The sequence below is a fragment of the Orbicella franksi genome, chromosome 5 (genome assembly GCF_964199315.1).
Source record: "Orbicella franksi chromosome 5, jaOrbFran1.1, whole genome shotgun sequence".
NCBI lineage: Eukaryota > Metazoa > Cnidaria > Anthozoa > Scleractinia > Merulinidae > Orbicella > Orbicella franksi.
Genome location: NC_138149.1, coordinates 7,579,157 through 7,596,702, shown reverse-complemented (window position 1 = coordinate 7,596,702; position 17,546 = coordinate 7,579,157). Strand labels below are relative to the sequence as shown.

The 17,546-nt window shown below is 39.2% G+C and overlaps 1 protein-coding gene across 2 annotated transcripts in view; it reads left to right on the top strand.

Annotated features, from left to right (window-relative positions):
- The first annotated feature begins 1,234 nt into the window (after positions 1–1,234).
- LOC145486413 (uncharacterized) overlaps positions 1,235–17,546 on the top strand; it is a 41,198-nt gene continuing 24,886 nt past the window's right edge. The window contains exon 1 of one of the 2 annotated variants that reach the window (XM_081465072.1): positions 1,235–4,941. The gene's annotated coding sequence lies outside the window, so the exon portion shown is untranslated. Of the gene's footprint in view, positions 4,942–15,425; positions 15,922–17,546 lie in introns of those variants that run through there. The other variant, XM_081465073.1, reaches the window with a different exon arrangement.

Genomic DNA, 17,546 nt, shown 5'->3' with positions numbered 1-17,546 from the left:
ATAATCAAGGTCTCGGTTAGTGTTATCACTTCGGCTGATAACACTTACCTCGACCTTGATTAGTTTATTATTCCGGATATCACGAAAAACTCATCCAATAATTGTTTATTATCAGAAATTTTATTGAAATACATGTACAGTCGACTCTGTCTGATTATTTCTGTTCCAAATATACTATTATTTGTTCGTTTCCAGTATATCAATAAAGCATCGCAGTGCTACATACAACAAACTTAATCGATTTCTAGCTTTTATTTGCCAATCCACATGATGTTGCAGTGCTAGTCTTTTCATATGGTTTAAGTTTATTTTGTGCTAACGATAGAGCAACACTTAAACAAACTCCAGCCTTAAGAAACCTTTAGAAGGTACAAGAATTCCTGAACGTCGTAAAGTCAGTTGGTTCGTAAAGCATATTTCAGTGATAGCTGTACCCAGATTTTCCTCTGCTTGGCCGTGGGGGACGGCACAACATCGGTACGGAAAAGATTACGCACGTAAGAAAAACACCCGCACATACAGATACAAAGTCCGTTGCGCCAAAGCAAACACATTAGACAAATTGCCAAAATATTAGCGTAAACAAATCCTAGCGATATTTGATATTGCACAGCCTAAACTTCCCTTTTCTCTAAAGTGCCAAGCTCCCGCCTAGCCGGAAGGAGCTCATAACAAAAGATATTCTTAAGCCGACCCCATTTGACATGTTTGTTTTTCCTTAAAAGGATCTTTTGATAGTATCATGAGTCTTATGATATACGCACTTGCGGCGTCGTTCAGCTTCTAAAAAACACGCTCGCACCGCACCTTTCTTTCTTCTTGTGAAAGAAATTCATGGCTCATTTGCTTTTATGTTTGCGCTTTCTCAATATACATAACGTTTGTTTACGGTGTAAAGATCACGAACTCATTCAAGACAAATTTGGCTACCGTCCGTAGCTAAAAAAAACCCCTAAGCTTTATTTTATATATCAGAGTCCACATACGCTGATAGGAGAACATAGTGACTTTCACATTATTGTCAAGGTAATATTGTCTTATTTCTTCATATAATGAGTGAATTAATAATTCCTGCCTGCTAGTCGAAAGCTTTGGACAAAAATGATTGTCGTGCACTGAGTGATAGTGATACGAACTCAGTAAATGTACCTCTGCGAGAAGTTGGTTGAACGAAAGATTTTCTCGGTGAAGACTTTTCGCTTTAACTTTCAAAGCCTGGCAGGTACATGGAAAAGACAGCAGTGGAGGAGCTTTGTTGCTGTCCTTAGCGCGCCGAAGGGCGTAGGGCGTTATGTAAGAAAGTAAGTTTCAAAGCTAGCGGTCACTTAGAATATTTTGTCTCGTATAACAGAGACTTCATTCTCGTTTACACTTCCGCCAATTACGAGCATTCTTCATCTCAAATCGCAAACGTAAACATCTCATTACTGAGGCAGACCAGGGGGTAGCCAGACAGTCGATTAACAGGCTGTCTGTGTCTTGACTGAAGTATTTCCACTGTCGAAAACAATTTCAGGCATGTTCATGATTGTCAAGCCGGAAAAAGTCATGTTACACCGAGAAAAAAATATCACTGATGCATACACACGCCCCGATAAAAAAAAATCCTACTGCATGAAAGGGTTAAAAAAATTTCATGCCTAAAACAAAACACCCACCCACCACCACCCCCCTCAAAAGTGAAATGGTCCACCCCCTAACAGGAGGTGTATTCGTCCCATACGCCAGGAGGTGTTACGTCTTACATTTTAAGGTTATCCCAAGATTCTAAATTAAAGTGAATGCTTATTATAGTCAGAACAATCTCGACTTGTTTTTTTGTTTTTCCCTAGCGATTACATTGTCCGGATATGATATTTATCCTATAAATACCAAATGACAAATATAACGACTCACAACGTGTATGCAACAGGCGATTAAGGCAGGAGAGTTATGATACAGTAGAATCCCAATTTCTCTAACCCTCAATTTTTTGAAACTCCCGATACCTCGAACCAAAAGTCGTTTCTCCTCCTCAGTCAAACACTGTAATTTTACCCCCGATTTCTCGAACTCTCCGATTTTTCGAACCAAATTTTCTTTTCTCTTGAGAATTCGAAAAATCGGGATTCCACCGTAATCAATGGCGGAGCAATTTGTTTGAGTTCTTGGAGAATGATTTCATCATAATCAGGGACAGTTCCACCAACTTACGTACCACCCACCCTGAAGATATCGTGTCTCGATTGCCAGGAGCATAATATAACAAATCCGAAAAGCTGCGCTCATTTTCTATATTTTTAGTTCATACTGATCATGGCTATGAAGCTTAAAATAGTTAATCCGGAGCGGAAAACCTATCGGCATCTAAGCCCACAGACCTACTTGCTGCTCTGTACAGTATAATTAAATTGTTAGAGCAAACTAGCAAAATTTAAAACTCCAAGACGAGGTTAGTTAAAAACAGAAGCTAGATTATATTGTTTTGGCAATATGCGTGTAATTCTTCAGATTGACATTAAAATTAAATATTGCTGTCAATAGAACTACTATTTTGGCTTGAATTGCTTAAGGGCGGGGGTCGTGTGTTGACATAAGGCGTCCAATTAGCAGGGCTATGTTATTCCGGTGAAAAAGCTCAGGTTAAAAAGCATTTAGTCCGGTTTAAGAAAGCCAGATTTGGGCAATCAAAGTAGTTATCAGTTTTGAAACAGCTCTAGCCTACAATTCGCCTAGCTCTTTAGTGGCGGGGTTTTTGGAGAAAGCGCTGAAATCTCGGTGCATGCATGTCTTCAATTTTGTTGCACTGCCCTTTTTAGGCGGGGTATATATTTAGACTATATTAGACCACGGATTAAGAAATTTCGGCGCGACACAAACTGTATATTTCTAACGCAGGAAGTTGAATTTCCTTAGCTGGTTTGCTGACTAATGTTAATGCTAATGCCTATGTTATTATTTAAGGCGTCTTAGGTAGCTATTTTTATTGCAATTACCTAGGCATTCAATTGCAAATCCTCATTTTCTTCCAGCCTCAGTGACGAGACGAGACATTGTAAGGACGCGGCAGGCTTTCAGTTCTACCCGGCGCAACTTTGCGAAGCTCTACTATAATTAGGTAAGTAGAATGAACTCGAAACTAGTTAATTGCTGAATTTAAGGTTACCTAAAGTTTCCTGTTATACCTTATAATGGGGTTTATTTGTACAACTTTCAAGAAAGAATGGATATATATAAAGATTTATGGGGTTCAAAATGCGCAAAGAAATTGATCATTGCATTGCAATGATCAATGACTTTTAAAAATGTTACTCCTTTCAACTTAACATCAGATTTTAGAAACATGTTTTTTTCTAAAACTGATGAACGAATGATTTACCATCGCCAATATAAGTGGTGGTTTTTTTACCTTGATATAATCGTTTCAGTATTGCCAATCTTTTGGGGCCGTAGCTATAGTAACAGGCAAACCTCAGTCACGTTTTTCGTTTTTTGTTGTTTATCAGTCAGCATGAACACCCTAAATACCATGGAAGAGAACTTAACCATGGACAAGAGCTCAGTCAATAATTTTTTTCTTTTTTTCATGGACATTGCCTCAGTCATAATTGTCTCATGGACATTGCCTCAATCATAATTTTTCATGGACATTGCCGCAATCATAACTATTTCATGAGCATTACCTTAATCATAATATTTTTCTAGCTATGGCTCTGTCTTTGCTATACTCGAGAAATTCTCCCATTATCGCGCCGGGGATCATCTTCTTGGAAAACAAAAGCACATTTTAATTACAAGCAAGAACTAAAGGCCCTACGTGACAAGACAAGGCGAACTATAAGCTTCTTTTCTGTCGGTCGTGATCGACTTTATCTTTAATCTCAGCCGATGACATGTTTTAATCCGCAAATGTAAATCCAATAACAGTAAATTGATTAATGGCAACAATAACATCAACAGGTTGATAATAACAGTAGACATTTTAAAGACAAGGATTTTATAAACTGAAGAGATTAAAGATGGAAGCTTGTCTTGGCCGGCCGGTGTCCCACACGTCGAGTTCTGCAGACCGAGTTTTCTCGGAGCGTGCTTTTTTTTATACGTACCTAAATTTTATCGTTAATAAATGGAAGCTTATTTTAAATTAACCCTGAAGACTTCGCAATGTGCAGTCTTCAGTTCTCAGTCAATCAGTCATTCAGCCAGTTAGTCAATCGGTTAGTCAATCAGTCAGTCAACCAGTCAGTCAGTCAGTCAGTCAGTCAGTCAGTCAGTCAGTCAGTCAATACTGTTCCGTTCGCGTGTAAAGGGATAATGCAGTTGCTTGCAGTCCGTTCAAGCAGTCTGGATTCAAATATTTCCGGCTTCAAACACGACTGAAAACCGAAAACAATACACTTTCTAGACGCTTTTATCTAAAACAAAGGAAAAACTTGCTGTCCAGAGGAAAAAGGTTAGACTGAAATAATTCACTACTTAACTTTATTCTGAAAAATGTATTCAACCTTTTATAAAAGACAAATGCCAGAGTGTGTTGCTATGTATTTAGCACTGCTTATCAAGACTTAATAAGAAAGCTAACGCTGCAAATCTCGTCTCAAAGCTTATTTCCAGCTGTGCTGGAGTAAGCTGGACAACTTTATTTGGCGAAATAAAACTTTCAAAGTGTTATTAGAAGTAATCCTGCAGGCGTCATGTCTTTTTAGTCCGACGAGACAGTCTTATCTTAAGTAATTTGCACTGCAGTTTTCCTTCAACGTCAATATTAACAGGACATACGTGCAGAACTCAATATCAATTATTTACATTTTGTCTCTTACTGGGCCCCAGGCAAAGAACATATATCTACGAGGTACGTGCATATACACAAACGTTATCTGCTTCAGTTCCCGAGCACTGAGGTCCCGCGCGCGTCAAGGTGAAGCTGAGCGAAGACCGTAACAATAAGTGCATAAGCACAAGGTATGTAAACTTTATAGATTGAAGTACAACATAATTATAAACTTTATACTTCGTTGATAACATATATGTTTACTGAGGTGGTCGTCGTAAATGAGTTTTATTTAAAGAGCTGAATGAGAAGCTTTTCACTTAGAAAAACGTTGGTGTTTTAATCGATACTTTTCTTATGCCCCTATAATGTTACAAGAATGAAAAACTTATACATGGTTTTGCAGACTCCGGACACGAAAATGGAGTCTGAACAACTTTTTTAAATAGCGATTAATAGTGTGTGAAAACAGGTATTCAATATATTTCGCGGATATTTTTTCAATGCCTCCGGCTTAGTAGCAACGAAAGCTGACTTCAGTCCTTCGCGATCGTGAAAAAAAAAAAGAACAGTACAGGAATTAGGAAAGACGATTAATATAATTGTTAGTTTGATAACAACTTCTCTCTTGAACGCATGAAGTTGTAACGATACTAAAGAACATTTTCGGTCATTCCGGCGTTATCGATATTTTAACAGTTCATCTGAAGGCGACCAGTATAGATTTGAGTATAACGGCATCTTCCTTAGCTTGATGAAGTGAGTGAAACTGCTTCATTTTTCACTTAATTACCACACGTCGCTCTCTTTGTCATCCATCCATGTTTTACTCAAGTAGATGCGAAACACGTTCTGTTGTCTCAAGTTGTTCTCATCAAGACAGAATCAAGAAAGAAAGAAAGAGAGAGACCAACAATATTATTGTGCTTCGGATTATAATTAAGGTATACTCTCAATGTGAACCGACGAAAATACATTGTATATGAAAAAAGCATTGTATTTTTAGGTGTCTGCGGTTTAAACAATGCCTCGAGAAGTCAATTTTAGCACGTATTTGTCCAATGAAAAGGGGTTATATTTTCATAGACTGTGGGTGAAGACTCAGGCCATACTTCCTTTCCCGTTGTTCATTTGTTGAAGTGCATACCGTATCCGAAAGGCCCCAGTTGTTAAAGCTTATCCAGGATTATCAACGAATTCAAACCATTTGCCTAATTTTTTTCGGTTCAAAAGCTTTAAAATTACATTTTCGACAATTCTGAACTGTATCTTAAAATAGCAGCGTCAAACGCTCTGCGGAAACCACCAAGAAAATGAAAACCTTTGGTTCATTGCTAATCCCAGATTAAGGTTAATCCGGCTCGCGGCCGTATTCACGACAAAAATTTACGTTTCGATCATCGACGAATTCAAACCATTTGCCCAATTTTTTTTCTGTTCAAAAGTTCTAAAATTACATTTTCGACAATTCTGAACTCCAACTTAAAATAGCGGCGACAAACGTTCCGCGGAAACGACCAAGAAAATGAAAACCTTTGGTTAATTGCTAATCCCAGATTAAGGTTAATTCGGCTCGCGGAAAAGCCGTATTCACGACAAAAGTTTACGTTTGGATCATCGACGAATTCAAACCATCTGCCCAAATTTTTTTCGGTTCAAAAGCTTTAAAATTACATTTTCGACAATTCTGAACTCTAACTTAAAATAGTAGCGACAAACTTTCCGCGGAAACGACCAAGAAAATGAAAACCTTTGGTTAATTGCTAATCCCAGATTAAGGTTAATTCGGCTCGCGGAAAAGCCGTATCCACGACAAAAATTTACGTTTGAATATCTTCCAATCAGTGTGTCCTCTTCGAAACATGACGATGAGAATCTCCAACGCCGACAAATTCAATGACGGCATCGCGGAGCCAACTGACGGATTACACACCACCGCGTTGTATTATTCATTACAATGTTCTAATTGTTGAGAAGTTAACATGGCATGTCAAGCCGATATAAGTAAATAAACTGACCCACTGAGCTGCGCTATATAACTGAAAGTATAACTCGCTGTAAGTCAACTGAGCAGTTAATTTTTTGAAGATAGTCTTAAACTGTATCTGGTCGCGGAGACTGATTTCTTTGTTTGTACAGTTTTAAAGAAGTGTCTAACGTAGGTACAAAACGCAGCTTGCCTTAATTGTGTTGAGTAAGTACGTACTACCAATTTCGAGGACGAACAACATCGTATTACACTCCATTCTTACTAAAACCAACGAACCGAAAAATTGAGTTGAGTGTTCTTAGTACGTACTACCAATTTCGAGGACGAACAACATCGTGTTACACTCCAGTCTTACTAAAACCAACGAACCGAAAAATTGAGCTGAGTGTTCTGGCTCCAGAAAACAGAAATTAAAACGAGGAACGTAGCCACAGCACTTAGGAATATCATTTGTTTGTGTTTTCATCTTATATACGACCTGGGAATGAAAGCGAATGACGGACGCCCTAATAATTAAGATCGTCAGGGACCCCTCACGGATATCTCAAAGGAGCGTTCAGTGGTAAACGTAAAAAACTTTGATGCCGTTCTATATGGTGAAAGGAAAGAAAATGGCTTTCCACGGTCTTTCTGCGGCAAATTTAAACTCAAGCAAATACAGTGCCATGCAAGTTGGAATCGATTACGCAACAAGTTGAGACTAGAAAGGAGTATGCAAAAACGGCCGGAAATTTGTCTAAAAAATGTTTGTCTTCTTCAGTTCACTGACGAATGACAGACCTATTTTTCACATGATGCCTATTAAGGATATTTGCCGACTGGTATTGCACTGTGTTTACAATGTATGTTTAGTGTTATGAGTAAACACATTCATACGTGTTTACGTACGTGCTAATATAAATGTTTATTGACTACGTTTTGCTCATAACTTTCGAATCAAACCGAAATAATAATATTTTGAACAAGCCTTTCCAGTCGAGACTAAAGTTACTCAGTGCGTTGTGCTGTTCTTTTACGTTTCTCTCTCATTTTTGTCCCAGAGTTTTTTTCTTTCAACTATGTCACGTCTTTCAATGAAGTTGAAGTCCCGCAACAAGTATTTTTTTCTTGGTTGCGTTTGTTATGCTCTGATCCACGATTGGTTTAAAAATTCTCGTACAAAGAGCTTTAGCCAGTAAGCGTAGACCTGATGTTTCTTCGCCAATAGGAAGCGCTTACCCACCCTTGTTTTCCCGCGTTTTCTTACGCGCGTGCGCTTCCAAATGTTTTTTGGCCTACAGAGTTCATGTTTTCAGTCTGGTTTGAAGTGATTAACCCTATGATGTGAATTTGTTTAAAAGTGATCTGATCAACATTTCACGCCCTCGCATTGAATACCAACGCATCGCTAAACGGAGAGGTCATTGACCGAATCTAGAAAACACTCTTTGAGAAGTCAAGATACAAAAACATGACTAATTAACCTCTCGAGCGAGATTTAAAAAGATCCAAAGTAAAAGAAAAAATAGGAGAGAAGACTTAAGCTATATACAACAAGGGTATTAACACTGAATCACTGAATAAAATTCATTTAATAGCCGAGGAAACCCATGAGAAAAGTTGCATGTATTCTAACTTTTCGTTGGCGGCCATAGCTAGTTATCAATATCAAGGAAGGCTTCCTTTGGAGGGATATTCCCACATACAGCTGCAGGAAGAAGGAAACAGGAGGGTGGGTAGATTTCTTTCACCTACCAATCAGATTCGACATTTTATTGTGACCCTAGAGTGATGAAGAGCTAATTTCTCCTCACGATCTATAATGTAGATGCAGTGTGAAGTGATGGGAACGAAGAGTCTCATCAAAGAGGGACTGTTGCTTTGATTAGCCACTATATTCTCAACACTGTCACTAGAGAAATGGATGCAATCAGTTTGAAGAATTCAGTGATACTTTTAGCTTGGCTGATATAGCTTCAACGTGGCCCATAAATCAATAATTAGTGGCCAAATGGAGATTGCAGTTATTAAAATGCTTAAAATTGTTAAATCAAATGTTATCCGTATTTAACCCTCATTCAACGTGCCAAGATCTTTGGTTGCAGTGATTTTTTCTTCATAAACTAACGCTAGCTATTTTGGCAGTCCTCCCTGAACAATCGCTTATTTGTCTCCGAGATGATCTCTTCGAAGAAGGAAGGAAATACTTCAAACATTAGTATCCGCAGGTAAACAAGGCTTGCTGGGTTTCCATTTTCCATCCAGCGTGGCAATTAAGTTGTCGCTTTTGTTGTCGCTTTTGTTCGGACATTTTAATCATACCAAGCGGGTTAATTCCTGTAGAAAATGTTTGCACTAGCGGCGTGAGTGGTAACATTTCACGACGGGAACTTTCAAAAGAAGTGCGAGTTTGTTTATGCTCTCAACCACAATTAAACCACAACACGTAATTGTCCTTCGAGCGACTCTCCCGAAGAGCGGGTTCCTTCGCATCTAGCCGAAAAATACGGTATGTAAGCCTTTTCTTAATTATCAGTTTAAAATCTTATCAAGGTCAAGCATTAGCCAGTTGAGACAAAAGTTGAAATCAGCTTATAGCGGCAGTCAGTGTAGTTATTGGTTCTAATCAGTATGGTAACACTGAACGCGCGCCAGCTAATTCAATTCATTCCCGTCTTGGTTTTGCCGTCCTTTCTCTTTAAGCCTTCTAAGCGCTTCAAGTCTTAAAGAAGTTAAACCGTTTTCACGCAATTATTAATGCTAATACCATTTTAATTGGCCACTATTGTGGTAATCCAAAGGATGCAATCTGACCAAATTTTGCGCGATCAAATACACCCTTGATGATTTGCGACAAACCGTAGCCGCTACTTCATGTGTACGGTGAAAGCGCGCTGAAAGCGTCTCTTCTAAAATGACTCCGTCCGCTCTTACTCTCTATTAAATTTAATCGTTTTTTACGTCGCGTTTTTCGTTAGGCGGGAAGTTATTTAGTTTTTTTTTTTTTTTAGGTTCAGGGGGTTGTTTCAAGTCTTGCTGGGTGCAAATCCTTTATATAGGGCCTCGTTGACAAACAAAAATTATTGCGAGATATTCCGTCCATCATAATCTGTTTGCCTGTTTTACTTTCAAGGAAATAACTCAGTGTTTCGAGAAATCACTGAAATGTATATTTTCGGCGTGATATCTGTGTAGGGGGCTTCAGTAAACCATGCCAAAAATCCACAGCCACTTTCAAACCTAAATGCAATGTGTAAACCAGTTAAAGAAACCCCTGTACTGTTTGGAAACATCAAGGAGATCAACGAACCTTTAATCATCACTCTGGGTTATTTTTGTATTTTTTTTTCTAGTCTCGTCTGTATACATTTACGGACCGTAATCGGATCTAACGATACCCTTTGTTTTAGTTACGTCATAAAATTCTTTTTGTTATCGTTGAATTATTGCTAAACACAGAAACTCGATCTCTGTATATACTTCGCTATGCAAGTCCACATTTTTTGCATAGCCACATGCTGTGAAAGTCTTGCCTGTCTGAAAAATAGTCAGTTTCAACGCTGAACGGCTCTAAACATGCTAGAAACTCAAATCCCAGAAATGGGCACTCTAAAGAAGAGCCAACATTTAAAAACACTTCAGGCTGAGTGAAGAGCCCATCCCGATTTGAACTGATTTAAGATTTGACAAAATAGATTTATTGTTAACTGAAGGTTTGTTTTATTTCAAACGAAATGTGACCAATATTTTCTTTTTCGAACACTCCTTTTCTTAACTTGGAAGTGGTCGGAAGAGGTCGGAGGTGATCGGAAGTGGTTGGAAGTGTTCGGAAGTTACCGCCTTCAGTGCTATTATCGATCTTTGCAAGAGGTTAATTGTGATGGCCAATCCCTTTGAAAACTCCGGAACCGCTGTATGACCTGATTGCTTTTCCAGTGAACTTTCTTGTTCAGATCTAAATCCTGAACAAATATCTCAACTTCAGCCTTCGTCTTTTTAAGTAAAGATTCTTTGTTTCTAATGCTGTTTCCAACCTTTTATAGTATCTTGTTAGTTAGAAGTTCAAAATAAATGCTCTTTACTGATTTATGTACAGTTCTTTTAGTAATGGTGTTGAGAATATATCTGGCATAAGCCAGTGTCGCAACCTCGCTCCCAGGTTCTCGCTCAAAGCTGCCGGCGGACGAGGATCCTGGGAATAGGATCCCTCCAACTGTCTCGCCTTTCTATCAACCACCAACACTACCGGCTAAGGGTGATTTTTCTCATCTTATGCAATGTAAATGAACGAAACTGTTTTCAATGTTTACATCTCAGAAATGGTCATCATGACAGTTTCAACTAGCATTTGGAATAGGGCAAACTGTCACTTTCAAAATGCCTATTTAACGCCTGAGATTCCCTAAGACGAAAAACTTCTTGCCGAACCGTTGTTCGCCTTGCGATATGCTAACAAAACTAACAAACATTCCAACTGACGTTTCACGCACTCGTTTGACCGGAACTCTAATCTTATCACCGATTCAGAAGAAACTCAAGGATCGAAGGATAAAACTCCAATTTAGATTCCCGCGAAAAGAGGACATCGAACATCAAGGATTGAATAACAGGTAGTCGCAACACTGGCTGCTCAGTCAAACTTGGGAGCACTCCAAAGTGAAGATTTGACAGGGTTTGTGGTGAATAAGTTCTGCTCACTGGGTTGCATTACTCTGTCCCGACCTGGCGTTGAAAACTGAAAGCAGCGAAACTGCGTCGAGTTTTAAGTCACGCAATGTCACGCGGCGGTCACACCATCTATTTATAGACCATGATACACTGCTTCATGCAGAGGACCCCGAGCGGCAGTCATACATCAGGCCGGTTGTATATCCACCGCCTGAGTCATCACTACAGTCTGCCAAGGGTTTCCTGACAGGATTCAGTGTGTCTGGGAAGAAGGAAATTCAAGACGGACTCGATAAATTACCAGAATCTGCCGACATCGAAAGGAGCTCAAGTGAAATGGTACGCTTTAGTAAAAATCCTGCGCTTTCTGCATAAATGAAGTATATGGTTAACGACAGTTGACAACAGTTAGCAACAGTTTGTGTTTTTCAACTCTTATGTCGATTTCTTAAATATTCGGGGAGAATATTTTCTTTGTTGATGCTAGTTTTTAGATGCGCGAAACAGAAAAATAAGATTGAGTTTCCAAGCATAATCAATCACCGATGCCTCGGCCTCTTTGGCCTCTTTAGTCTCTTAAGCCATTTAGCAGGATTTACTTCGAGGTTAAACAAAACTAACCTACGTATACCAAGAAAATCTTTGTATATTTTGTGACACGGTTTCTAACCTGCTTTGAGTAATTGTTCTCGTGTTTTACTGACACCGTGGCCTAAATTTGGATCAACCTAAGTCCGTCTCAAGCTAAAATATAGACGAAATCACGGTAGTAGGTGTTTGTTGATTGTGCTCGTAAAATTGGCACTTTATTTGGCTAGAAATGCTTTTAATCCTGTAAAATGTTGCTAGGATCTTCAAAACATTTGCTAGTGAAATCCCAATTCTACTAAATTTGCTAAGCGTGGACGTCCGGAATACTTCCGGTCTTTTCCCGGAAATCCCATCCAGCACATATCGGTCATTTCCCAGCCCTGCTCGCGAAGGTAGCTCGCGCTCCTCCCCCGAACCCGGGAGCGGTGGAAATCGACCCTATCCTTTCTTGAAACAGGCGAAATTTAAAGATACGAAAATACAGCAACGAGAAAACTGGATAAGCCGACTCGTTTGTTGAACTAGCTCTGCACAAAAGCAGAAAACTGAAAGAAGTTTAAAATGTGCTCGTTTTGTATATTTATGACAAGAAGTGTTCGCACAATGATACAGAGTGCTTGAACAGTTCGAACAAAGAAACAACGTAAAGAGCTTATCTCAAGTATCGGGCGAAACCTGACGTAAATTTCTGAAGTGGTAGGTGATCATGAAATGCACTTTTATAATCTAAATCGTAATTCCGAATTTTGCAGGAGTGCTCTCCAAATCTCGTTCCCATCTCTCTTCCTTTGTTCTATCTGTTGTTGCAAGTGTTCCGCTTTGTAACCTTAACAATGTTCGCAATATTCATGGTGGAGTGTAGTGTATTCCATAACGAGACTAGCGTGGACTGTGACATCAACTTCACCGCTTACCACACCCCTGGCTGTGGTCCGTACTGCTGGAAGGGCATGTGGATTGGCTGCTCAGTGATCACGTGTGTGATTGGTTTATTCATCATCTTTGTTCCAATTGCAAGCAGACACATGAAACAAATTCGCCCTGCTTCCAACACCTCTATCGCTCGTTCTCTCATCGTTAAACCCTACTTCTGGCACTTAAACGCCATTGTCCTTCTCGTGGTTGTCTACGATGCAATTATCCTCAGCCAAGAGCATGTCAGTGGTTCAGAACAAGTGGAGATTGGTGTGATCGTTTCCAAGCTGCTCACAGTAATACTGATTTTCCAACTCAACTTCACGTATCCTCCGAGCACCGCCGATGGCTTTCCTCTCATCTGCCTTGTGTTGTACTACATGACGTTGTCAATTTTTGTCTTGGATAACTTGTGTAAATTTGTGGAGCTCACCGTTCGAATTTCGTATAAGCTGTACACTGTAAACTCCAAGAGGTCCGACAGAGAGTTGCAGGTTATTAGTCTGATGTTGGAAATTGTCGACGCTACTCTGTATCACAGTTTTGCAACTTTTTTCTGGAATAAAATATTCCGTGGAAGGAGCGATGTTTTGATGACGTACAGTCCTGACTTAGCCCAGTCTCTCCGTGTTCAACGGGACGACGCTACAAGCGAGAACCTGGGACCGGAGTCCTGAACTGGCTAGGGATGTCGTGACTAACTCTTGGTAACGCCTCAGCTCCAAGCTCCCGCTCGTTGTTTGACTTCAGTTTGAAAAGTGGGTACCATTTTAAGTGCTTCATATATGCCCGACTTATTACCATTTTCGCAAGAAATGCCACTAATTGATATACACTATCAACAACATAAATGAAATAAGAGATTTTATATTTATAACTGCCGAGACATTGTGCTAAAAAAAAAAAAGATTTTGATCTCTCGGCGGATTTATTTAGGAACAAGAAAGCTTGTATATAGGTAGTTAAGTGAAGTGAAAGATGTTGATCATGAGTTGACTTTGCATTCCAGCCGCAAGCGAAGTGCTTTGTCAGAAATGGGCTCTAACATAGGCTGAAAGTTCTAAGTATGGTTTGAATGAGATAAAACGAGCAACTTGTCAGCCGTGAAGTAAAACCAACGCTCAGATAGCAAAAACAAGCACCAAGATTTGATTTCTGTCCACATCTGTCTGTCGAGGGACAGGAGTCAAGCTTGGGTTGAACTGATTGACACCGCGAGCTTTGAAAAGTTCGAAATTCAGACATTCGGCTTTTTGTTTGCGGTTATCGCGGTAATTTACTTAAAATTCCCAAACTCTGAATATTTCCTCTTAATAGTCACTAATTACCTGGATTTTCTTTTGAGACTCATGGATCTGCGATAACTTCTTCGTGAGCTCAACAACAACGACAACCTTAATTAATTTGTACTTACAGTTACAATTTTATGGACAGAAAAAAAAAAAACAATAGAGCTCAAAGCATCGGACGTACTTCTGGTGATGCTGAGTAAAATCGAGGAGTTAACACAAATTTATCACAGGGTTAGATAAGTAAATGCTTCAAGTAATGCAATTAGCTAGTAAGCAAGCTTGAAGCTTGTCACACGGGTGGGTGGTATAGACGGAAAACGATCGACTCGCAATTTTTGCTTGGGCGTCGGTCACATGATCGGCTAATAACGAAATAGAACTGAGCTCTTTTCAGTGATCGGTAAAAAACGCCTTTTGCACTTAACTAAAAGCTCGTTATTACTTCCACGCTCCAATAATTTCCTGTTTAGCCATTTCAACTTCTCATGACAACAATAACAACAACAGACGGGCAGAAGTTTCAATGATTCTCTTTCGCAGCTAGACCATTACCACTTAAGGATGTACCACTCTACTTAGTGGACAGACAGTCATGACCATAGTAGCTTGACCACACACAGACATCACTTTTAATTGACCCACCGTATTAGACACCAACTCCCTATCAAGCGGGTGTTCGCTTTCGAGTTAAGCCCATTCCTTCGTGACTCAGTGAAAGAATTAGAGGCATTCAGTGACTAAATATCGTAACTTAATATGCAGACACGGAATTGGCAGAAAATCGAGTATTAACGTCACGAGAAATAGCTGAATGAGGCTTGTGGGGTGATACAACCATACTAAGAAATCGCGGATTCGAAATCGCTATGTGCTAGCTGAAATCTAGCTAGCTAAAACACGCTTTGCCAGAGTCGAAACGAAACCCCTCGAAATGTAGCGTGAACACGTATAGTGTAGCCGTAATTGAGGTAACAGATGTTAGAGAACTCTGCTGCCCACAAATACAAGAAGTCATCTACGATGAAATAACGGTATTGATCGAATCACGTTTTCAGACTTTCCTCTTGACCCATTTAGAGCTCATTGTCACTAAAATGATTTAGCTTCCAGTTGGAACCAATTCAAGTTAAGCGTCAACAAATTTGGAAAATTATCAAGTACTTCAGTGAAAGTTATATTATGACCTAAGCACAAGCGTCGCTGAGGTAACTTTCTGACACACCCTTCCACCATTTACCCAAGAACTGGTGCAAGAATGTAATTCTAAAATACGTCGCTCGAAAAAAGAAAAAAAGGAAAGAAAGAAAGAAAAAAAAAAAAGATCTCCATAGCTAAGGATGACGATAGAGCAACTCATCAATATAATTTAATAAAGTATTATGTGAGTATTAGAAATACAATACATGCATATAGGCCATGCATGCAACACAGTCGTATAAAGACGGAATTCGTGAGGGAATTATTACACTTGATACCGATCATCCTGAAAAAGGCCGGATTTGTCTGACTATGTAAATATTTCTCGTGATTAGCTTTTCAACCCATTAAGCGATGGATCTTCATAAGTCAGCCCCAAGTCAGCGTGTAGACCAAAACAACGCAAAACAAATAGCAAGATTAGCAAAAATCCCTGTTTAAAGGATATAATAGTTGTCTACAGCTAATAATTTTATGCGCTTTAGTTTTTCCTTTTCATTGTTGATGCCAGAGTTACCAGAACTAAGACTCATCATCAGGTACTGTGTTTTTACTATCACTGAGTGATGTAGACTTATATAATATAATGTAGACGGTTAGGTAGTTCTGTGATTGTCTATTGGAGTACATCATTCTACCTACGGTATTCTCTTTTACTTCGTAGCTCCAAGTGAAGTAAGATTTGTTGCATTTTTGCCAGTGTTATACGCTGTCATCAGCTTCGTATCAGCGAAATTAAACGAAACTGAGTACCTAATCAGGCTCACTGTAAACTCTGTTTTCTTCGTGCTCCGACAGTCGGGCTGTTGAAGTGACGCCCAGATCCTTTCCAAAACTTGTAACAGTTTGAGACTAGCAGAAAATTCTTTTAGCAACGTTGATCAGCGCTTACAACTTAAACTAGACAAGAGTTCGTGCTGTTCAGTTGCTCGTTTTAAAACTGTAAGACTTGTAGAAGCCGAATGATTTTACTTATCTGCCTTACGCTTCAAATACAGTGCTGATGTGAGTCGAATAGAGCAAAGAATTTTATTTTTTCCTGACATCTTAGACAGAAATGTGCGTTCAACTTTGAACTATAACACGGCATGGGCCTGATAATCGCAGACATATTAAATTGTCGTGTTCAGTTACTCGTGCCCTTGTTTATTCTATCCCCTAGATCGGCCGTGCGGGTTAGTTTATGCATGCTTTATTCCTAATTCCTTGTCTCAGAATGTTTTGGTTTTCATATTCAAAGGTCCTGTTACAGTTTGCAAACGCACGCTTTGCATCTCTCACGGACCACACACGACCGATTTTCCCGCCACTTTGGACGACCGCATCCAATGTACTTTCGCGCCTTTGGCACCTGGTGCACGATTTTATTTCAAATTTCCTTGTTAATCGTTGTTACGTCTGTTCACTTCTGCTTAAAACTGATGTTTTCGTTTCTGCTTTTGGAGTTAATATTATATCGTGTTACAAACTACGATAGGATTTTGCCCATTCCAGCAAATTCAATTCAAAGACCATTTTGATGATTGGGCTTCAATAGCTCGTGCATTTATCTTAATTTCAGGGCAAAATCCTTATAGCGACTTCAGTTCTAACTTAAGGAATTTATTGAAATGTACTGAAGAGGTTTTCGAAAACATTTTGTTTGAAGTTCAAGCGTAAAGTGAAGTCGTTTGTCTCAAAGGTTGTCGTTTGTGATAACAAGAGGCTTCATGCTCACATTTTAATGTAATATATCAAACACGAAAGACCGTGTTTGACCACATTTCCAAACACCGAGAGGGGAAATGAAAATACGACGCGCAGCGGAGTACTTTTGTCGAACTTCGAGGAGTTCGGAAATGTTGTCAAACACTGTCTTAAGTGTTTGATATATCTTTTCAATCGAAACTAAAACTAAGGAGAAAATGGACAAAACAAATCGTAAAAATCTATGCTAATTAAGATCAGATATCCAAACACTGCCGCGGTCATGATTTCCTTTGTTTAAACCTAATGAATTATTAATGCATTTGAGAATGCTATATGAAATAACGACCACAGCTAGCGACAGGTTCCTGTAAGAGGCTAAGCAGTAAACGTTTAAGAATCGTTTTTTTCTTAATATTGCCTCGGTAAGAGATTTAGCTCAGCTAAGGCAGTAGAAATATTATTTATCAACCCTGAT